Consider the following 24,023-nt stretch of genomic DNA (forward strand, 5'->3'; position numbering starts at 1 on the left):
AAGTGACTGTACCATTTTGCATTCCCAGCAGTAGTTAATGAGAGTTCCCTTTACTATATATCTTCACCAGTATTTGGTGTAATCAGTATTTTGGATTTTGGCTATTCTAAAATCCAAATGTAGTAATATCTCATCCTTGTTTTAATTTGCAATTTCCTAATGACATATGTTGTTGAACATCTTTTCATATGCTTACTTGCCATCTGTATACTTTCTTGGGTGAGGTGTCTGTTTAGGTGTTTTGCCATTTTATTTGAAGTTTATTTTTATTTATTTTGAAAGAGGGAGATAGAGAGCAAGCAAGGGAGGGGCAGAGAAAGAAGGAGACAGACTCCCAAGCAGGCTCCATGCTGTCAGAATTCACAAACTGTGAGATCATGACCCGAGCTGAAATCAAGAGTCAGATGCTTCTTAACCCACTGAGCCACCCAGGTGCCCCAGATATTTTGCCATTTTTAAATTGGATTGTTCATTTTCTTATTGAGTTTTAAGAGTTCTTTGTATATTTTTGATAACAGTCTTTTCTCATATGTGTCTTTTGCATACGTCTTCTCCCAGTCTGTGGCCTGTCTTCTCATTCTCTTGATGTGGTCTTTCGCAGAGCCAGTTTTTAATTTTGATGAAATTCAGCTTAGCAATTATTTCTTTCATGGATTGTGTCTTCGGTGTTGTATCTAAAAAGTCATTGCCCAAAGTCATGTAGGTTTTTTCTACTTTATCTTTTAGGAGTTTTATAGTCTCACATTTTACTTTTAGGTCTATGATCTATTTTGAGTTAATTTTTGCTAAGGGTGTAAGATGTGTGTCTAGATTCATTTCTTTGCATCTGAATGTCCGGTTGTTCCAGCACCATTTGTTGAAAAGACTATCTTTGGTCCATTGAATTACTTTTGCTTCTTTGTCAAAAATCAGCTTACTATATTAATATGGGTACATTTCTGGGCTTTCAATTTTGTTCCACTGACCTATTTGTCTATTCTTTTTACACTGTCTTGGCTACTGTAATTTGTAGTAAGTCTTGAAGTCAGGTAGTGGCAGTCCTCTGTTCTTCTCCTTCAATATTGGATTGGCTATTTGCAGTCTTTTGCCTCTCCCTATAAACTTCAATCACCTTATTAATATCTACAAAATAACTTGCTAGGATTTTGACTGGGATTGTGTTGAATCTATTGACCAAATTTATAAGAACTGACATCTTGACAATATTGAGTCTTTCTAACCACAAACATGCAATATTCCTCCATTTATTTAGTTGATATTTCACCAAAACAATATGGCACTGGCACAACAGAGACATAGATCAACAGAACATAACAGAAAACCCAGAAATAAACACACACCTATATGGTCAACTAATATTTGACAAAGCAGCAAAGAATATGCAATGGGAAAAAGTCTCTTCAGCAAATCGTGCTGGGAAAACTGGACAGCAACATGCAAAAGAAACTGGACCACTTTCTTACACTATACACAAAAATAAACACAAGATGGATTAAGGACATAAACGTGAGACCTGAACACTTCAGCTTTGTAATATAACTTGAAGTCTGAAATTGTGATGCCCCAGCTTTGCTTTTCTTTCTCAAGATTGCTTTGGCTATTCAGGGTCTTTTGTGGTTCCATACAAATTTTAGAATTGTTTGTCCCAGTCCTGTCAAAAAATGCTGTTGGTATTTTGATACGGATTGCATTGAATGTGTAGATTGCTTTGGGTAGTACAGATATTTTAACAATATTTGTTCTTCCAATCTCTGAGCATGGAATGTCTTTCCATTTCTTTGTGCTATCTTCAATTTTGTCACCAGTGTTTAATAGTTTTTAGAGTACAGGTCTTTCACCTCTTTGGTTACGTTTATTCCTAGATATCTTATTATTCTTGGTGCAATTGTAAACGGGATATATATTTTTTAAAGTATGCTGTATACCCAAAATGGGACTTGAATCCATGACCCCAAGATCAAGAGTCACACGCTTTCCCGACCGAGCCAGCCAGGCACCCCATAAATGGGGGTTTTCTTAATTTCTCTTTCTTCATTTTTGGTCTATAGAATTGCAACATATTTCTGTACATTAATTTTGTGTCCTGTGACTTTACTGAATTTATCAGTTCTAATAGTTTTTGGGTAGAGTCTTATGGGTTTTCTATATATAGTATTGTGTCATCTGCAAATAGTAAAGATTTTACTGATTTGGATGCATTTATTTTCTTTCTTTCCTTTCTTTTATTTTTCTCTCTTCTGTCCTCTCCTCTCTCTCTCTCTCTCCCCCTTTCTTTTCTTTCATTTTTTCTCTTCTCTTTTCCTCTCTCTCTGATTGCTGAGGCTAGGACTTCCAGTACTATGAAGAACATAAGTGGGGAGAGTGGACATCCTTATTCTATTCCTTACCTTAGGGGAAAAGCTCTAAGTTTTTCCCCAGTCAAGATGATGTTAGCTGTGGGTTTTCATATATGGCATTATGTTGAGGCATGTTCCCTTTAAACTTACTTGTTGAGGGTTTTTGTCAGGAATGGATGTTGTACATTGTCAAATGCTTTTTCTCTGTCTACTGAAATGATAATATGGTTCTTATCCTTCTCTTACTGATGTGATGTATCATGTTGATTGATTTGCAAATATTGAACCACCCTTGCAACCCAGGAATTAAACCCATTTGATGGTGGTGAATGGTATTTTTAATGTATTGTTGAATCCAGTTTCCTAGTATTTTGTTGAGGATTTTTGCATCTACGTTCATCAGGGATATTCAACTGTAGCTCTTTTAGTGGTGTCTTTATCCGGTTTTGGTATCAGGGTAATGCTGGCCTCATAGAATGAATTTGGGTTTTCCTCTTTTCTATATTTTGGAATAGTTTGAGAAGAGCAGGTATTCACTCTTCTTTAAATGTTTGGTAGAATTAGCCTGCAAAGCCATCTGGTCCTGGACTTTTGTTTGTTGGGAGATTTTTGATTACTGATTCAACTTCTTTGCTGGTTAAACAAGTCTGTTCAAAATTTCTATTTCTTCCTGCTTCAATTTTGGTAGGTTATATGTTTCTAGGAATTTATTTCTTCTAGGTTGTCTAATTTGTTGGCATCTAGTTTTTCATAATGTTCTCTTGTGATTGTATTCTGTGGTGTTGGTTGTTATCTCTCCTCTCTCATTTTTGTGATTCTAATTTGAGTCATTTCTCTTTATAAGTCTGGCTAGAGGTTTATCAATTTTCTTCATTTTTTCCAAAGAACCAGCTGTTTCACTGATCTGTTCTGTTTGTTTGTTTGGTTTTGGTTTCTATACCACTTATTTCTGCTCTAATCTTTATTATTTCCTTCCTTCTGTTGGTTTGGCTTTTGTTTGTTCTTCTTTTTCTAGCTCCTGTAGGTGTTAAGGTTGGGTTGTTTATTTCAGATTTTTCTTGCTTCTTGATGTAGGTCTGTATTGCTATAAATTTCCTTCTTAGAGCCACTTCTGCTGCATCCCAAAGGTATTGGACCATTGTGTTTTCACTTTTATTTGTTTCCATGTACTTGTTTATTTCTTCCTTTATTTCCTGGTTGACCCATTCATTGTTTAGTAGCAGGTTATTTAATCTTCATGTATTTGTGGTCTTTCCCGATTTTTCTTGTGGTTGACTTCTAGATTCATAGTGTTGTGGTAAGAAAAGATGCATGGTATGACTTCGATCTTGAATTTGAGGCTTGTTTTGTGGGCTAATATATGATCTATTCTGGAGCATGTTCCATGTGCACTTGAAAAGAATGTGTATTCTGCTGTTTTAGGATGGGATGCTCTGAATATATCTGTTAAATCCATCTGTTCCAGTGTGTCATTCAAAGCCATTGTTTCCCTGTTGATTTTCTGTTTAGATGATCTGCCATTGATGTAAGTGTTGTGTTAAAGTCCGCTACTATTATTGTAATATTATTGACTAGTTCCTTTATGTTTGTTATTAACTGTCGTATGTGTTTGGGTGGTCCTATGTTGGGTGCACAGATATTTACAACTGTTATATCTTCTTGTTGGATTGTCCTATTATTATATAGTGTCCTTTTTGGTCCCTTGTTACAGTCTTTGTTTTACAGTCTATATTGTCAGATCTAAGTATTACTAACCCAGTTTTCTTTTGACATCCATTTGCATGATAGGTGTTTTTCCATCACCTAACTTTCAATGTGCAGGTGTCTTTAGGTCTAAAAGGAGCCTCTTGTAGGCAGTATATAGGTGGGTCTTATTTTTTTTTTATCCAATCTGTCACCCCATGTCTTTTTTTCCCCCCTGTTACCTTATGTCTTTTGATTGGAGCATTTAGCCCATTTCCATTCAAAGTAATTATTGATAGATATGTAATTACTGGCATTTTAGTATTTGTTTTGTGGTTGTTTCTAAAGATTTTCTCTGATCCTTTCTTGTCTTTCTTTCATGGCTTATTTTCTTTAGTGATATACTTGGATTTCTTTCTGTTTATTCTTTGTGTATTCATTAGCTTTTGATATATGGTTACCAGTAGGTTTCTACATAACCTCTTCTGCATATAGCAGTCTATATTAATTCGATGGCTGCTTAAGTTTGAGCCTATCCTTTACTCCTCTCCTTCCCCCACATTTTAGGTATATGGTCTCCTATTTTATATCCTTTTATTTTGTGAGTTCCTTGATTGAGTTTTTACAGAAGTGTTCATATTTACTGCTTTTTTATTATCTTTATAGTGTCACTCCTTTCTACTAAAAGAATCCCCTTTAATATTTTGCAGTGTAGGGGAGTAGCCAACATGGCCGAACAGCATGGAAGTTTTTTTGTGTCTTGCGTTCATGAAATACAGCCAGATCAATACTAAACCATCCTGCATACCTAGAAAACTGACTTGAGGATTAACACAACAATCTGCACAACTTGAACCACAGAACTCCGTAGGTATGCGGTGTGGAGAGGTGAACTAGGTGAGAGAAAGGCCGTAGAGGGCAGGGAGGTGTTTTTACTTACAGAGAGAGGGTGGGGACAGGGGGAGAGTTCAGGAAAAGCACCCCCCCCACCAAAGCAGCTGGAGGGAAAGTGGAAAAGTGGAAACAGCCACAGGGACTGAACTAAAAAGGGAGAAAGGAGAAAGGAGAGGGTTTAAATTCCATTAAGACTCTATAAACAGGGGGAGCACAGAGTCTGAAACTCTGCAGCTCAATACCTGGTGGTGCTCTGGTGGGAAGGGTAAATCCCTAGAAACAGAGTGGGGTCTGGGAAGTTCTCAGGCCACACAGGGAGAAGTGGTTCCACTGCTGGAAAGATATTTGGTAGAGGCTGTGCAGCCACCTGGTTCCAGCAGACCCTAGAGAACAACCACATCTGCTGGTGCTGGAACAAGGTTATTAAGGGTGAAGCCTGGTGCCAGATGTGTGTTGTGATTTTCCAAAACCCCTGAAACACTGTTGTTACATGACTGCATGAACTTTTTCTGGGGTGGGCTGGCATCCAGCCACAGTCTCTGGGCATCGGCAGCAGCATGGTCCCACGAACATTCCTGGATGTGGCCGGCATCCAGGCATTGCTCGGTGAGACACTGCTGCAGACAGTCAGAAAGGGTCAAAGCCGCAGTCCCTCAGAAGTGAGGGGTGGGGAAACACAGCTGCTTCTGAGAGAAAACTCAGGAGGGAGGTGCCTCCTGGCAACCTGACAGCATGGTCACAGACAGTGTAAAAGCGGGGAGTGGATGGAAACTGGAGAGAAAGGATGGGTGCATGATTGCTGGTCGGGGAGAGCAGAGTTCCAATACTAGAGACTGGATAGCTGGGTGATGCCATTTTCACCCCTCCGTGCATGTGCATACCCACCCAGAAGTGCCACAACAATCCACCCCAATAAGCTACACAGTGCCATTTAGTAGAGAATGGGACCATTACACTAAGCCCTGGCCAACTGTGCCAAACTCACTCTTCATGTACACCACAAATCTCTCCACCTGCCTAGTTTATGACTATAAAGGGCTTCACAGTTTGACTTCTAGAGGAAACTGATGTAATTTCAATCGTATTTCAGTCTGTTTGCTGGTCTATCTATTCAATTTTCTTTTTTCTTCTTCTTTTTCGTTTCTTCTTTTTCTTGAATACAGAAAAAAATCTATTTTTATTTTCAATTCTTATTAAAAATATTTTTATTTTTTCTACTATATATCTTACTTTTTTGATAAGTTTTCAAATTCTATTTTACTTCCATCATTTCATTTTATTCTATTTCATTGTATTCAGTTTCACAAATTTTCAAACATTTTCCTTTTTCCCACTTTTTTTTCTCTAATCTATCAATCTCCTTTCAATAACCAGACCAAAACACACCTAGAATCTAGCATCATTTATTTGATTTTTGTGTGTGTGTTATTTTTAATTTTTTAATTTTAATTTATTACCTTATCAATTCCTTTTCTCCCTTCAAAATGACAAAACAATGGAATTCACCCAAAGAGAAAGAGCAGGAAGAAACGAAAGCCAGGGACTTAATCGACACAGATACAAGAACCAGAATTTAGAATCATGATAATAAGAATACTAGCTGGGGTCAAAAATAGATTAGATCCCTTTCTGCAGAGATAAAAGAAGTAAAAACTAGTCAGGATGAAATAAAAAATGCTATAACTGAGCTGCAATCTCAAATGGATGCCACGGTGGCAAGGATGGGTGAGGCAAAACAGCAAATTAGCAATGTAGAGGACAAACTTATGGAGAATAATGAAGCAGAAAAAAAGAGGGAGACTAAGGGAAAAGAACACGATTTAAGAACTAGAGCAACCAGTGACTCATTAAAAAAGAACAACATCAGAATCATAGGGGTCCCAGAAGATGAAGAGATAGAAAAAGGGGTAAGAGTTATGTGAGCAAATCATAGCAGAAAACTTTCCTAACCTGGGGAAAGACACAGACATCAAAATCCAGGAACTCCCATAAGATTCAACAAAAACCGACCAACAGCAAGGCATGTCATGGTCAAATTCACAAAACACTCAGGCAAGAAAAGAATCATGAAAGCAGCAAGGGGAAAAAAAAATCCTTAACCTACAAGGGAAGACAGATCAGGTTTGCAATAGATGTATCCACAGAAACTTGGCAGACCAGAAAGGAGTAGCAAGATATATTCAATGTGCTGAATTGGAAAAATATGTAGCCAAGAATTCTTTATCCAGCAAGGCTGTCACTCAAAGTAGAAGGAGATTAAAAGTTTCCCAAACAAAAATTAAAGGAGTTCATGACCACTAAAACAGCCCTGCAAGAAATTTTAAGGGGGACTCTCTGAGAAAAGATGGGGAAAAAAATACCAAAAGCAACAAAAACTAGAAAGGACCAGAGAACACCACCAGAAACTCCAACTCTATAAGAAACATAATGGCAATAAATGTATCTTTCAGTATCACTCTAAACGTCAATGGACTAAATGTTCCAATCAAAAGACAGTGGGTAACAGAATGGACAAGAAAACAAGATCCGTCAATATGCTGTTTACAAGAGACCCACTTCAGACCTAAAGATACCTTCAGATTGAAAATAAGAGGATGGAGAACCATCTATCATGCTCATGGTTGACAAAATAAAGCCAGAGTAGCCATACTTATATCAGACAATCTAGACTTCAAACTAAAGACTGTAACAAGAGATGAAGAAGGGCATTATATCATAATTAAGGGGTCTGTACACCAAGAAGACCTAACAATTGTAAACATTTATGCTCCATATGTGACAGCACCCAAATTCGTAAATCAGTTAATTACAAACATAAAGAATCTCATTGATAATAATACCATAATAGTAGGGGACTTCGACACCCCAATTACAACAATGGACAGATCATCTAAACAGAAAATCAACAAGGAAACAATGCCTTTAAATGACACCGGACCAGATGGACTTAACAGAAATATTCAGAACATTTCATCCTAAAGCAGTGGAATATACATTCTTCTCCAGTGCACATGGAACGTTCTCCAGAATAGACCATGTACTGGGACACAAATCAGCCTTCAACAAGTACAAAAAGATTGAGATCATACCATGCATATTTTCAGACCACAACACTATGAAACTTGAAATCAACCACAAGAAAAAATTTGGAAAGACAGCAAACACTTGGAGACTAAAGAACATCCTCCTGGGAAAGAATGAATGGACTGACCAAGAAGTTAAAAAGGAAATTATAACGTACATGGAAGCCAACAAAAATGATAACACCAAGACCAAAACCTCTGGGATGCAGCAAAGATGGTTGTAAGAGGGAAGATTATAGCAATCCAGGCCTTCCTAAAGAAGGAAGAAAGGTCTCAGATACACAACCTAACCTTACACCTTAAAGAGCTGGAGAAAGAACAGCAAATAAAACCCAAAACCAGCAGAAGACAGGAAATAATAAAGATTAGAGCAGAAAACAATGCTACTAAAAGCAAAAAACAAACAAACAAAAAAACCCAGTAGAACAGAACAATGAAACCAGAAACTGGTTCTTTAAAAGAATTAACAAAATTAATAAACCACTAGCCAGTTTGATCAAAAAGAAAAAGGAAAGGACTCAAACAAAATCAAGAATGAAAGAGGAGAGACCACAACCAATACAGCAGAAATAAAAACAATAATAAGAGAATATTATGAGCAATTATACACCAATAAAATGGGCAATCTGGAAGAAATGGACAAATTCCTAGAAACATATACACTACCAAAACTGAAACAGGAAGAAATAGAAAATTGGAACAGACCCATAACCAGTAAGGAAATAGAATTAGTAACCAAAAGTCTACCAAAAAACAAGAGTCCAGGGCCAGATGGCTTTCCAGGGGAATTCTACCAAACATTTAAGGAAGAGTTAACACCTATTCTCTTGAAGCTGTTCCAAAAAATAGAAATGGAAGGAAAACTTCCAAACTCTCTCTATGAAGCCAGCATAACCTTGATTCCAAAACCAGACAAAGACCCCACTAAAAAGGAGAACTATAGACCAATTTTCCTGGTGAACATGGATGCAAAAATCCTCAACAAATATTAGCCAACCAGATCCAAGAATACATTAAAAAAATTATTCACCACGACCAAGTGGGATTTATGCCTGGGATGCAGGGCTGGTTCAATATCTACAAAACAATTAATGTGATTCCTCACATCAATAAAAGAAAGGACAAGAACCACATGATCCTCTCAAGAGATGCAGAGAAAGCATTTGACAAATTACAGCATCCTTTCTTGATAAAAACCCTCAAGAAAGTAGGGGTAGAAGGAGCATACCTTGAGATCATAAAAGCCATATATGAAAGACCCAACGCTAATATTGTCAATGGAGAAAAACTGAGAGCGTTTCCCCTAAGGTCAGGAACAAGACAGGGATGTCCTCTCTTGCCACTGTTATTTAACATAGTAATGGAAGTCTTAGCCTCAGCAATCAGACAACACAAAGAAATAAAAGGCATCCAAATCGTTGAGGAGGAGGTCAGACTCTCACTCTTTGCAGATGACATGATACTCTATATGGAAAACCCAAAAGATTCCACCAAAAAACTGCTAGAACTGATTCATGAATTCAGGAAAGGGGCAGGATACAAAATGAATGTACAGAAATCGGTTTCATTCCTATACACCAACAATGAAGCGGCAGAAAGAGAAACCAAGGAATTGATCCCATGTACAATTGCACAAAAAAACCATAAAATACCTAGGAATAAACCTAACTGAAGAGGTGAAAAATCTAGACACTGAAAACTGTAGAAAGCTTATGAAAGAAATTGAAGAAGACACAAAAAAAAGGGAAAAAGATTCCGTGCTCCTGGATAGGAAGAACAAATATTGTTAAAACGTCAATACTACCCAAAGTAATCTACATATTCAATGCAATCCCTATCAAAGTAACACCAACATTCTTCACAGAGCTAGAACAAATAATCCTAAAATTTGTATGGAACCAAAAAGACCCTGAATTGCCAAAGCAATCTTGAAAAAGAAAACTAAAGCAGGAGGCATCACATTCCCGGACTTCAAGCTACACTACAAAGCTGTAATCATCAAGACAGTATGGTACTGGCATAAGAACAGACACTCAGATCAATGGAACAGAATAGAGAATCCAGAAATGGACCCACAAATGTATGGCCAACTAATCTTTGACAAAGCAGGAAAGAATATCCAGTGGAATAAGGACAGTCTCTTCAGCAAGTGGTGCTGGGAAAACTGGACAGCGACATACAGAGAGATGAACCTGGACCACTTTCTTACACCATACACAAAAATATGAACTCAAAATGGATGAAAGACCTAAACGTAAGACAGGGAGCCATCAAAATCCTCAAGGAGAAAGCAGGCAAAAACTGCTCTGACTTTGGCCGCAGCAACTTCTTACTCAACACATCTCCAGAGGCAAGGGAAACAAAAGCAAAAATGAACTATTGGGACCTCATCAAAATAAAAAGCTTCTGCACAGCAAAGGAAACAATCAGCAAAGCTAAAAGGCAACCGACAGAATGGGAGAAGATATTTGCCAGTATCCAAAATCTATAAAGAACTTCTCAACCTCAACACCCCCCCAAAAAAAAATAATCCAGTGAAGAAATGGGCAAAAGACACGAAGACACTTCTCCAAAGAAGACATCAGATGGCCAAATGACAAATGAAAAAAAATGCTCAACATCACTCATTAGGGAAATACAAATCAAAACCACCATGAGATACCACCTCACACCTGTCAGAATGTCTAACATTAACAACTCAGGCAACAGATATTGGTGAGGATGTGGCCACTGCTGGTGGCACTGCTGGTGGGAATGCAAACTGGTGCAGCCACTCTGGAAAACAGTATAGAGGTTCCTCAAAAAACTAAAAATAGAACTACCCATGACCCAGCAAATGCACTACTGGTTATTAATCCACTGGGATACAGGTATGCTGTTTCGAAGGGGCACATGCACCCTGAAGTTTATAGCAGCACTATCAACAGCAGCCAAAGTATGGAAAGAGCCCAAATGTCCATCGACGGATGAATGGATAAAGAAGACGTGTGTGTGAGTGTGGTGTGTGTGTATACACACACACATACGTACAATGGAGTATTACTCAGCAATCAAAAAGAATGAAATCTTACTACTTGCAACTACGTGCATGGAACTAGAGGGTATTATGCTAAGTGAAATTAGTCAGAGAAAGCCAAATATAACATGACTTCACTCAGATGAGGACTTTAAGAGACAAACAGATGAACATAAGGGAAGGGAAGCAAAAATAAGGGAGGTAAACAAAAAAATGAGACTCTTAAGCATGAAGAACAAACAGTAGTTTGTCAAAGGGGTTGTGGGAGGGGGGATGGGCTAAATGGGTAAGGGGCATTAAGGAATCTACTCCTGAAATCATTGTTGTACTATAAAATAACTAACTTGAATGTAAACTTAAAAAAATAAATTAAATACAAATTAAAAAAAATAATATTTTGCAGGGTTAGTTTATTGATAATAAACTCTTAGTTTTTGTTTGTCTGGGAAACTATCTCTCCTATCCTGAATGATAGCCTTTCTGGATAGAGAATTCTTGGCTGCACATTTCTCCCATTCAGCACTTTGAATATTATCATGCCACATGTTTCTGACTTTGAAAGTTTCTGCTGCAAAATCCCCTGCTAGCCTTGTGGGTTTTCCCTTCTTAGTTACTGTCATCTTTGGTCTTGCTTTAAGATTTGTTTCTTTATCACTATATTTTGCCAATTTAATTGCAATATGTCTTCGTGTGGATTTGTTTTGGCTGATTCTGATGGAAGTTCTCTGTGCCTCCCGGATGTGGTTATCTATTTCCTTTCTCAGATTAGGGAAGTTTTCAGCTATTTCTTCAAATAAATTTTTTGTTTCTCTCTCTTCTTCTGGGACTGCTATGATACGAATATTATTATGCTTGATGAAGTCATTGAGTTCCCTAAGTCTGTTCTCATTTTGCATAATTCTTTTTTCTCTCTTTTGTTCAGATCGATTATTTTTCATTACTCTGCCTTTTAGGTCAATAATTCATCCTCTGTTTATTCCAGCCTGTTGGAAGAATCCTTTCTTCAAATGTGTTTCTCATTTCATTTATTGAGTCCTTTATCTCTGCTATGCTATTCCTTATCTGTTTCAAGAGCCTCACATCTCCCTCTCTTTTCTCAAGTCCACTGAGTATCCTTATGGTCACTACTTTAAATTCTCTACCAGGCATGTTACTTATATCTGTTTCGCTTAGATCTCTGCCCATGGCCTTGTCCTGTTCTTTTATTTGGGATAAATTTTTGTTGTCTCATTTTGTCTAAGTCTCTGTGCCTGTTTCTGTGTGTTAGGTAAGTCAGCTATGTCTCTTGCTCTTGAAAGTAACCGCCTTACGTAGAAGATGTCCTCTAGTGCTCTGCTGTTTAGTGTCTTGTTCCCCAGGGTCTGCTGTTTCTGAGAGGGTCTCCAATGTGTACTGCATGTGCTCTGTCTTGTCCTGGCCACTTTATCCTTCAGGCTAGTCATTTGCAAAGACTCTCTTTGCCTATTGTGGGTAGCGTTTGGTCCCTGGCCTGAATGTGGTGCGTTTTAACTAGGTGTGTTCTGGTCTGTTTGTGAAATGAGACCGTTGCCACCGTCACCAGAACTGAGGCTCTGCAAAACTCCCAAGTCAGGAGACATGGTATGAGCAGGGTTTGGGACAGTTTTCTGTGGAAAGGGGCCCCCCCATGCAGGGTATGAGGCAAGTGTGACTAGGAGGGGCAATTCTAAAGAGTATGGGGAGTGGGGCTTGGTGTAAGCAAGTTAGGTTGCATATTTGATGATGTTCTGGATCCCACATGTAGCTCTGTGTTTATGTGAGGGGCAGGGGAGGGAAATGGCACCAGCCAGTTCCTTTGTTTCTGGAGGGGTATCTCCACTGACACTCTCTGGGATATGCTCTGAGATGAGCGAATAACCTCCACACTGTGTACCCAGACACTCTTGGGATCACTGTTTCCATGCTGTATATCTGTGTGTTGTTTGCCTGCCTTCTCTCCAACAGCAGAGCAATGCCTTCTGGGTTCTATTCCAGCCAAGCCCACTGACCTTTGAAACACCAGGCTTTAAGCCCCACTGGTTGCAGGAACTTATGAAATTGGCCTCTTTTACTTTCCAAGCTAATTGCTGGCTACGGGGATTTGTTTTCCTTGTGTGCTCCCCTGTGTGCTAGTCTGTCTCTCACCCTTCTCCGTGACCATGGCTCCCTCCTCAAGATAGAAGCCACTATCTGTTTCTGTCCCAAACCACATCTTTGCACTTCCTACTTTCTTCATTGTGGCCTTTTTCCTACCTTTAGTTGTGAGTTTGTTATGCCAGTCTTCAGGTCAATTTCTGAGGTATTTAGGATGATTTGATAGTTATCTAGTTGTATTCATGGGAGGAAGTGAGCCTAAAGTCCTCCTACTCTGCTGCCATGTTTCCCACCCCACATTAATTGATTTTTGAATGAACAGCCTTGCATACTTAGGATATATTCCTTTTGATCATGGTATATAATTCTTTTTAGACACTGTTGGCTTCAGCTTGCTAATACTTTGTTGAGTTTTTCTGCATATGTTCAGTGAGAGATATTAATCTGTTTTTCTTTTCTTATAATGTCTTTGTCTGGTTTTAGGGTGTTAGGGTAATGCTGGCCTTATAGAGTTAGGCTGTGTCTTCTCTGCTTCCATATCTTCTATAGAGAATTGGTATAATTTTTTTCCTTAAACGTTTAGTAGAATATGCCAGTGAACCCAACTGGGCTTGGTACTTTCTGGTTTAGAAGGTTATTAATCATTGATTCAATTTCCTTATTAGATATAGGTCTATTCAGACTGTTCATATAACTTCTGTAACAAAAAATTTAAAATTTAAAAAATGTTTGTTCTCCCCCAAATTAACCTATAAATTCAATAAATACCAAGCAAAATTCCAATGGTATTTTTAAAAGAAATGGAGATGATTCGAAAGTTCATCTGAATCAGAAAAGGCTCAAGAGTAACATAAAAAAACGAAAACAAAAATGAAAAACTATAAGGGAAAGCAAAAGATAAGTGAAGAGGTGAAAAGGGTTCCTGGATCCAATTCCAGTGTGTTCTGTGGAGACTTCCCCACACCAACAAGCAATTCTCTCATGTCTGAGAATTCAACTCAACTCTGACATGATCTACCTGGAGATAGAATCATATATCCGTAGGTAACAGGCTCAGTTAGACAAACTTCCAAACCCTCTCCAGGTGTGCCACTCTCCTAGCACTTTTTTTAAAGTTTATTTATTTTGAGAGAGAGACAGAGACAGAGAGAGAGAGAGAGCGAGCCAGCACAGAGCCTGCTGTGGGGCTTAAACTCACAACTGTGAGATCATGAGCGAGCTGAAATCAAGAGTCAGATGCCAACTGACTGAGCCACCCAGGCGCCGTTCTCCTAGCACCTCTATGTGTTCACCAACCCAGAAGCTCTCCAGACGTCCTTTGGGTTCTTATAAAGGCTTCATTATATAGTCAGAATCGATTGAATCATTGGTCACTGGTGATTGAAGTCAATCTCTAGGCCCTCTCCACTCTCTGGAGGTCTGGGGATGGGACTGAAAATTCCAATCCTCTAATCATCTGGCTTCACTGGTAACCAGCTCCCTTATTTAGGTGTTTTCCAAAAGTCACCTCACTACCATAACAAAGAACACCTTTAACTTCTCATCACTTAAGGAGTTCCAAGGGTTTTGAGAGCTGTGAGCAAAGAACCATGGATAAAGACTACATATATGTGAGAAATATATATTTTGTCATCTGAATGATCAAAAAATATGTATATATATTTAAAAATTTTTTTAACTTAAATTTTTAAGAATTTAAATCCAAGTTAGTTAACATATAGTGTAGGGTACCTGGGTGGCTCAGTCTGGTAAGCATCTGACTTCAGCTTAGGTCACGATCTCAGTTTGTGTGTTTGAGACCCATGTTGGGCTCTGTGCCGACAGCTCAGAGCCTGGAGCCTCCTTCAGATTCTGTGTCTCCCTCTCTCTCTGCCCCTCCCAGTTCATGCTCTGTCTCTCTCTTTCAAAAATAAACATTTAAAAATTTATTTAAAAAACCATATAGTGTAGTAATGGTTTCAGAAGTAGAATATATATGTAATTCTTATAAATCACAATATCACAGGAGGCTTTGCCTTCCTAAATAGCAAGGTAAACTGCAGAGGTGCAGTAATTAAAATATGCAGAAAATAGGTCCAAATTATCTAGAAAATTTATGACACGGGTAGTTTTTCATATATGTGGGTAGATCATTTGATAGTATTAAATAAGCTAACTAACATTTGAGAAGAGTTTTCCCTTTCAGCAAAATTCTAGACAATTGAAACATTAGACTATTAGATTCGGCACAAATCTAAGAAGCTTATAATAACCAGGTTGGCCAGAGTATAAGAAAACAGGTATTCTCATACAGAGTCTGTATTAAGAATATATGTTATAACCTTTTGGAAGTATAATTTGGTGGCTATGTGTCAATGACCTTAGCTGCAAGCAAAAAACAAACAACCCAAAATCTTCCTCTAATTTAACCACAAAAGGAGCTTATAGAGGATAATGGGTAGTTTCTAGAATGTAGACAAGAGCCTGAAAACCAAGCTTGGAATCTACACAACCAAAATCTGGTGCTCCAAACCATGTGGTACAACTGAGTACCCCATTATCACGGGCACTGGACACAAACACCCCAGCTTGTATGGCCAGCAGCACCATGCTATATACCCTGCCACCTGCACCTTTATAATTGCTACATGTCATTGCTGATGCCATCTCAATGGAGTACAAGGACCCTGCTGCTTCTCAGCATTTCCAATTCAAAGTCTGGAGTAAGTACATCTGACTGGTGTATCTAGGTTCTATGTCCAAGCCCTATGTGCAAAGTCGTCTGGGAATGTGATGTGAGTATCTGGCGTTTCGGCTTCTTTAGTTAGAAACAGATTATATCTCCAAAGGTGGGAGTTCTGTAAACACAGTTCTGGGATTCAGATACTAGGATCCCACAAAGAATGACATATTGTTCTCGACCATGGTATATATTAAAATTATAAATACATACTACTCTTTAACTCCAAAATCCCACTGTAAGGAATTTGTCCTACAAATGGATTCTCATGACCATGAAAGAGAGTTCATCACATCTTCTGTGATAGCAAAATTAAAATCAGTAAGGCTGGTCCAATAAATTATGGTCTTTTTCAAAATATTAGAGTAACATGCAGCTGATAAATACTTACTAAATGAATACTATGTACCAGGAATCACCATGTTATGCACTAGGAATACCACTGTAAGCAAAATGGGCAACGGTTTTGATGAGGTACTAATATTTTTTTAAATGCCTAAAATATATTTAGTGGTTTAAAAGATTAGTATGACTCCATTGGGAAAAAAGACACTTATGCATTTTTGTGTACACACAGAGAAAACTTCTGGAACAATACACAAAAACTTACTTATCTCAGAGTGGCAATGGACAGGGGTGGGTTTTTTCCTGAGGCCCTGAATTTTTTACCTCTATTTAAAATTTTAAAATACTTTTTATAATTTAAAATGGGGAAATTTTATTTTTCAGGTGGTATGATTACCTTAAAAAAACAGAAAACAAAGAGAACCCACTGGAGAGTCTAGGGTTTCCTTCTGGAGTAAGGAAAATGTTCTAAAATTAGATAGTGGTGAAGGTCAAACAACTCAGGGAATTTTATGGGTGGGAATCTTCACGTAAGGTATGGAATTATATCTTAATAAAGCTGTTAATGGGGGGTGGGGTAAGTGATCTGCAGGCTTACATGAGAGCTGACCTTGATTTAAGATTCAAATTAGTGTGACATCTGATGTTTAAATTCAAAATGTAGGTGAATTCTGCCTTTTATTCTAAGACATAGCCACATTTTTTAGTTTTAAAAGTCTTAGTAGCCTGGAAAAAAAAATTAGCCTGGGATAGCTGCCATATATATCCCTTGGCTCTCCCATCACATAAAATTATTTTGACGTAACTGCAACAAAACTTAGCAGGAGAAAAGGATTCCTTAGAAAATCAGTAAAAGGAATTGTTTCTCCTAGAATAAATAGTTACTGAGAATCTACTACACTCAAGGCACTAAGCTAGTTGCTGGGGATATGGCTGTGTCCAACAGTGTACTTTTATTTGGAGGAAGGGATTAAGAAAGAGAAGACGATTTTTTAAAATATTTTTAAAGTACATGATAGGGGTTTAAAAAATAATTTTGGGGGTTGCCTGCATGGCTCACTTGCTTAAGTGTCTGAGTCATGGTTTTAGCTGGGGTCATGATCTCGCAGTTCATGGGTTTGAGCCCCACATCGGGCTCTGTGATGACAGTGAGGGGCCTGCTTGGGATTCTCTCTCCCTCTCTCTCTCTGCCCCTTTCCTGCTCACTCTCTCTCTCACTCAAAATAAATAAACTTAAAAAAATAATTTTTGGATTAAAAAACTGCAATGGGTCTATTCTTCTAAAACCATACATTAAAAAAATTTTTTTTAACGTTTATTTTTGAGAGACAGAGACAGAGAACGAGCAAGGGAGGAACAGAAAGAGAAGGAGACACAGAATCTGAAGCAGGCTCCAGGCTCTGAGCTGTCAGTACAGAGTCCAATGTGGGGCTCAAACCCATGAACTGTGAGATCGTGACCTGAGCTGAAGTCAGACACTTATCCGACTGAACCACCCAGGTGCCCCTAAAACTACACATTTAAAAAACAGAATATTTTGCAACTTGCTTTTTTCAACTTATCCATTTATTTCTAGTGCCTCCAGAGGATGTGCCTTCAGAAACCTGGTGAGAGGTTTGCAAGTTCACCCCAGGATTTTCTTTTTTAAAATTTTATTTATTTAATTTTATTTTTTATTATTAAAAATTATTTTAATGTTTATTTACTTTTGAGAGAGAGCATGAGCACACAAGTGGAGGAGGGGCAGAGAGCGAAGGAGTGGGAGACACAGAATCTGAAGTAGGCTCTAGGCTCTGAGCGGTCAGTGCAGAGCCCAAGGAGGTGCTTGAACTCATGAACTGTGAGATCACGACCTGGGCCGAAGTGGGATGCTTAACTAAGACACCCAGATGCCCTCACCCCAGGATTTTCAAGATTGAGACTAATGGTGGTAAACCTGTTCTACTAGTTAGCACCTGGCTGACCCTACCTCAGATTCTTCATCTATCTAATAGGGATAATAACAGTACCAAACTTACAGGGCTGCAGTGAAGATTACATGAGCTAATCCATGCAACGTACTTAATTAACAGGGTGCCTAGCATAAAGGCAAGCTATTCTTACTATGTGAGGCTCACCATGATTGGCATGCTCAACCCTGTGGGGCAACCAGTTACTCAGAATCAAAACACTAGCTCCAGGACAAGAAACGCACAGGATTCAAAGCAAGTTTCATTGATTGCCAAAAAGGAAACCCCATAAAATGAAAGGTAAGCCATGTTTCTAATTAGGAAGACAGTATTATAAAGATGTTATTTCTCTTTCAATTAACTTATAAATCCAACACAGTAGTTTTGAACCAGTGGCAATTTTGCCCTCCAGGAGACACTCGGGAGTGTCTAGAGAAACTTTTGGTTGTAACAAGTTGGGGGAAAGGTGAGGTGCTGCTACTGGCTGGCAACTAGTGGGCAGAGACCAAAGATGCTGCTAAACATTCCACAGTGCACAGAACAGCCTCCCACAACAAAGAATTATCTGACCCAAAGGAACCCTAATCAAATGCAATCCTGGACAAAATGATTCTAAAATTCTTTTGGAGGCCTACATGGGCACAATAACCAAGAAATTTCGGGAGAAAAATAAGGAAAGATAATTGCTCTATTAGATACCAAAAAATATGATCAAACCACAAAAACAGTAAAGTTCTGTCATTGAAAATAGACCAATCAGTGAAACACAAAAGAAAACCTAGAAACAGACACAAGTGTATAAAATAATTCGGTGTTAAGAATATGTCTCAAATATGTGGAAAAAAGATAATTATTTGAGAAATGATTCCCAGACAATTAACACCATATATTATAAACTCTCATATCTAGAGTGTTCCCCTCCTATATCTGCAATCAGGGTGCATCTAATAGTTGGTCTCACATTTCATGTGGTAGTTTCTTTTTTCCTGAAAAGCTGTTCTTCAGTTGACAGCAAGTCTTACATAGGGCAATACGGTATATGGAAAATGGCAGGTACATTTCATGCCATATAAAACATTTTAGGTGAATTAAAGATCTAAATGTAAGAATGAGATGGTAAAAGAATAATAATAAGGAAATAAAAGGAAAGTAATCTCAGGACAGGAAAGATCTCTCTAAACATAAAACAAAGAAGAAAACCATAAAGATAAAAGATGCACAGATACATACATAAAAGTGTAAAACTTCATTAAGTAAAACACCACAAAGTACAGATTTCTAAATTTAGTATCATCCCCATTTTAAAAGTAGAAATTATTTGGAGGTTGACAAAATGATTTTAAAGTGATCTGACAGAATAAACATGCAAAACTAGTCAAAAAAATTCTAAAAAGAGCAATGAAGAGTTTCCTCTGCTTACTGTTAAAATTTTTAATGCTTATTTATTTTAGAGAGACAGAGACAGAGTGTGCACAGGGAAGGGACACAGAATCTGAAGCAGGCTCCAGGCCCTGAGCTGTCAGTACAAAGCCTGATGTGGGGCCTGGGGCACCTGGGTGGCTCGGTCAGTTAAGCGTCGGACTTCGGCTCAGGTCATGATCTCACGGTCCGTGAGTTCGAGCCCCGCATCAGGCTCTGTGCTGACCGCTCAGAGCCTGGAGCCTGTTTCGGATTCTGTGTCTCCCTCTCTCTCTGCCCCTCCCCTGTTCATGCTCTGCCTCTCTCTGTCTCAAAAATAAATAAATGTTAAAAAAAAATAAAAAAAAAAAAAAAACAAAGCCTGATGTGGGGCTCGAACACAGGGGCTCAAATTCAGGAGCCGTGAGACCACGACCTGCGCTGAAGTCCAACGCTTAACCGACTGAGCCACCCAGGTGCCCCTCCTCTGCTTATTATTAAAATAGCATGTACCAAGGCGAGAAAAGAAAGTCCACAAATAGACACAAAAATATATAAAAGTTTACCATTTGATAAAGGTAATATTTCAAACCACAGGGTAGAAAGGATAGATAATTCAATAAATGTTAGGACAACTAGCTAACCATCCTGAAAGAAAAAGATGACTATTTTATCCCTTTTTTGAAATTAATTCCAGGTGGATTAATAAATTGAATGTAAAAAATATTTTTATAATCTTAAGAGGAAAGGCTTCCTAAGGAAAAGAGTGATAGAACTGGCTACACAAGAATTTAAAACTTTTGTAAAGAACCAAAAGAAATAAAAAATTGGGGGGGGGAAGTAATGTGTGTAACACAGGGGGCTGTATTAGTTTCCTAGCACAAATTACTGCAAAATAGCTTAAAACAACAGGCATCTATCATCTCACAGTTCTGGAGGCTTAAAAGTCAAAACCAATCTGCAGTGCCACGCTCTCTCGAAGCCTGTAGAAGAGAATCTGTTCCATGCCTTCCTCTTAGTTTCTGGTGTCACCAGCAATCCTTGATATTCCTTGATTTGCAGCTTCAACTCCCTCTTTGTTTCTATCGTCACATGGTGTTCTTCCTCTATCCTCATGTCTTCTTATAAGGACACCAGACATTTTAGATTAGTAAGGGCCCACCCTACTCTGTATGACCTCATCTTCAATTACTACATCTGCAGTGGCCCTATTTCCCAATAAGGTCACATTTTGTAGTGGTGGTTAGGCCTTTGACATATCTTTTTGAAGGACCCAATTCAACCCATAACAAGTCTTTAATATGTAAGGAAAATTTACAAATAACACCCCAATAGGAGAAGAACAGGTAATCTTCATGCACACAATCTCTCTCTATATATACCCAATATACCACCAATAAACATGTTCAAGATGTCCAGCTCTACTACGTGCTGAGCACACTCTCTGATCTCCAACCTCACTAGCTGCTCCTCTTCCCCTTACCTTCATCTGAGGTAGACTCTGTGTGTGCCCTAGGGCTACGTCCAGGATGCTCTTCTTGTTGAGTCTTAGCCTAGATGATCTCATCCAGGTCAAGGACTTTACTACGACCTATGTGTCAATGACATCAAATTTGTGTCCCTAGTCAGACCTTCTCCCCTGGCCTCCAAACTCAGTACAAACAACATACCTTGTATCTCCAGCTGGCTATTCTATAAGCATCTTTTAACACCTTCAAAACAGAACGCTTGAATCTTTCCTCCAATCCTGTTCTTCAAGTCTCCATTTCAATGAATGACACCAACATACATCTAGTTGCTCAGGCCAAAACCAGAGCTTCATTCTTGATTCCTCCTTTTCTTTTCATTGTCCACATCCAAGTTATCAAGACTCGTTGATTCTACTTCCTATCCTCCAATGTTCCAAATCCTTCCAGTATCCCAGGCTATTCCAAGCTACAATTATTTTTGGTTTAGGCTACTGCAGCAACCTCTTAAACTGGTCTCCCTGATTCCGCTATGGTCTCCTTTCAGGAAGGTGACTATACTCCTGGTTTGTTTGGGACAGTTCTAGTTTTCACCTGTTGCTTGACATCCCCTCCAGTTAGCACCCCCTTTCATTTGCAAAAGGATTCCCACTTGGATGATAAATTACACGGTCACCTTACTGTACAGTATTATCTTCTCACAGTAGCTAAAACTACTTTTTAAATCTTTTCTTTTTTTTTTTTAATGTTTATTTATTTTTGAGAGAAAGAGTAGACAGAGCGTGAGCGGAGGAGAAGCAGAGAGAGGGTGAAACACAGAATCTGAAGCACGCTCCAGGCTCTGAGCTGTCAGCACAGAGCCTGACACGGGGCTCGAACCCACGAACCGTGAGATCGTGACCTGAGCCAAAGTTGGACACTTAACTGACTGAGCCACCAAGGCACCCCTAAAACCATCTTTTAAACATGCAAATGAGATCATGTCATTCCCCTAAAACCCTTCAAAGATTTCTTATTACATAAGGATAAAATTGGAACTCCTTATTGTGGTCTACAAGACCCTATATGACCTAGCCCACTACTTCTCATCTCTTCAGACTGCGTCTTCCATTCATTACCTTCCAGCCCCACTGGCCTTTCAATTCCTCCAATTAGTCATACCATTTCCACTTCCAAGTCTTTGTTTTTGCCACACCCATTGCTGCTACCTTAGATCTTCTCATAACAAATCTATTCTGTCCTTTTTTTCTCAGATCAAATATTAACTCTTCAGAGAGAGACCTTCTTTGAAAATACAATTTAATGTTCCCAACACCACCTGTTACTATTACATTGTTCACTTATTTTCTGGTTGTTTATTGCTTATATTTCCCCAACAGAATATCAGCTCATTGTTAACTTGTTTACTTCTGGTCCCCAGGGTCAGAGCATGTGCTCAATAAGTATTCATTGAAAGAATGAATCACAACCAAAGAAAAAAAATTAAAACCATGACAGCTCATAGAATTTGGCTACCAAATCAACAAATATTTCAATGAACAAAAATGCCTATTTTTATTTCTAACACTCTGTATCGTCTGACATTACATTTATGTGACTGTTTATTGTTTGTTTCCCCTTGACTAAAATAGAACCTCCACAAGGGCAGGGACTTGTTCACAGCTGTATTCTTAGCACCTACAAGTGCCTTGCATATAGTAAGTGTTCAGTAAATGTTTACCAAATAAATTGACAATATCTAGGGGTGACTGGGTAGTGGAGAAAAGGGTATGGTGAGAATATAATTGGTGCACAATTTCTGTAGGAAATTTGGCAATATATATCAAAAGCTCTCAAAGGGGGCATACCTTTTGACTTCATACTCTCACTTCTAAGAGGAACTCATCCTAAAGAAGCAAATAAACAAGGGTACAAAGATTATTTGTGAGGGACTTTACACTGGGTTGTTTATGACAGAGAAAATTTGTAAATGTCAGCATGATATCCATTAATAGGAGATCATAAATAGAATTACAAATCTATACAATGAAACACATTAAAAATATTGGAGAGACATGTATTTATTGGTGCAAGAGACAAAAAGTGTATTAAGAGAAAAGGTGGGGCACCTGGGTGGCTCAGGCAATTAAGCATCTGACTCTTGATTTTGGCTCAGGTTTTATCTCATGGTTGGTGAACTCAAGCCTTGTGTTGCTTGGGATTCTCTCTCTTAAATAATAAATAAACATTAAAAAAGAGAGAGAAAAAGGCAAGCTAAAAAAAACCCCACATGTATAGTGGAATTTCATTTTCGCAAAAACATACATGGGGAAGACACGAGGGTCTGTATGAATGCACACTGGCATTTACAGATAAAGTTTAGATGGACATACTTCAAAATGTCAACACTGGTTATCTCTGGATGGTGAGATTAAGGACAGTTTTAATTTTCTTCTACATACATTTCTAAAGTTTTTGTAATTAGGTCAACATTCTGCTTTTGTAAGTGGCAAACAAAAAGTAGTATTATGGAAAACACAGACCTGCTTCATAAACTTAGTGAAGACTAAAGCCCAGGTTAAGAACCAGGAGTTCAGAAATGTCAACTTCAGTATTGGAAATAGTTTTCTGATTTCCCGAATTCAAGCAAGTTGTTTCCCCTCAGTCAATATTTGTAAAAAAAAAAAAAAAAAAAAGAAAAAAAGAAAAAATAAATAAAACTTGTTTATTTCATCGCCTGCCATGCTTGAGAAGGTCAGGCCTGGTTGAGAAAAAATACAAAGTGTAGCAAAAGCGATCATCTATGCTAGGCATTTTCCTTGTGTTGCCTTATTAAAACCCCCCTTATGATCCTGTCAGGTAGGTATCAATGTTCTCAAGCGCAAAAGCTGAGAGAGGTGACAGAATTTGCCAAAACTCTCAGTGCTGCTATACGGGGTGGGGGTTCCTGATTTGAAGAGAGGTCTTTCTGACCTCAGGGCCTTCAGGCGAAAGCTAGACAAAAGCGTTTTAGGCTTTAACCTTGCAAGTCTCTTAACGCATCTGATCTCTGACATGGTTATCC

The 24,023-nt window shown here is 38.4% G+C and overlaps 1 protein-coding gene across 1 annotated transcript in view; it reads right to left on the minus strand.

Moving 5' to 3' along the window:
* Positions 1–24,023, minus strand: part of SIMC1 (SUMO interacting motifs containing 1) — an 82,945-nt gene that overhangs the window by 56,607 nt on the left and 2,315 nt on the right. The gene's annotated exons all lie outside the window — the stretch shown is intronic.

The sequence above is a fragment of the Prionailurus bengalensis genome, chromosome A1 (assembly GCF_016509475.1).
Source record: "Prionailurus bengalensis isolate Pbe53 chromosome A1, Fcat_Pben_1.1_paternal_pri, whole genome shotgun sequence".
NCBI lineage: Eukaryota > Metazoa > Chordata > Mammalia > Carnivora > Felidae > Prionailurus > Prionailurus bengalensis.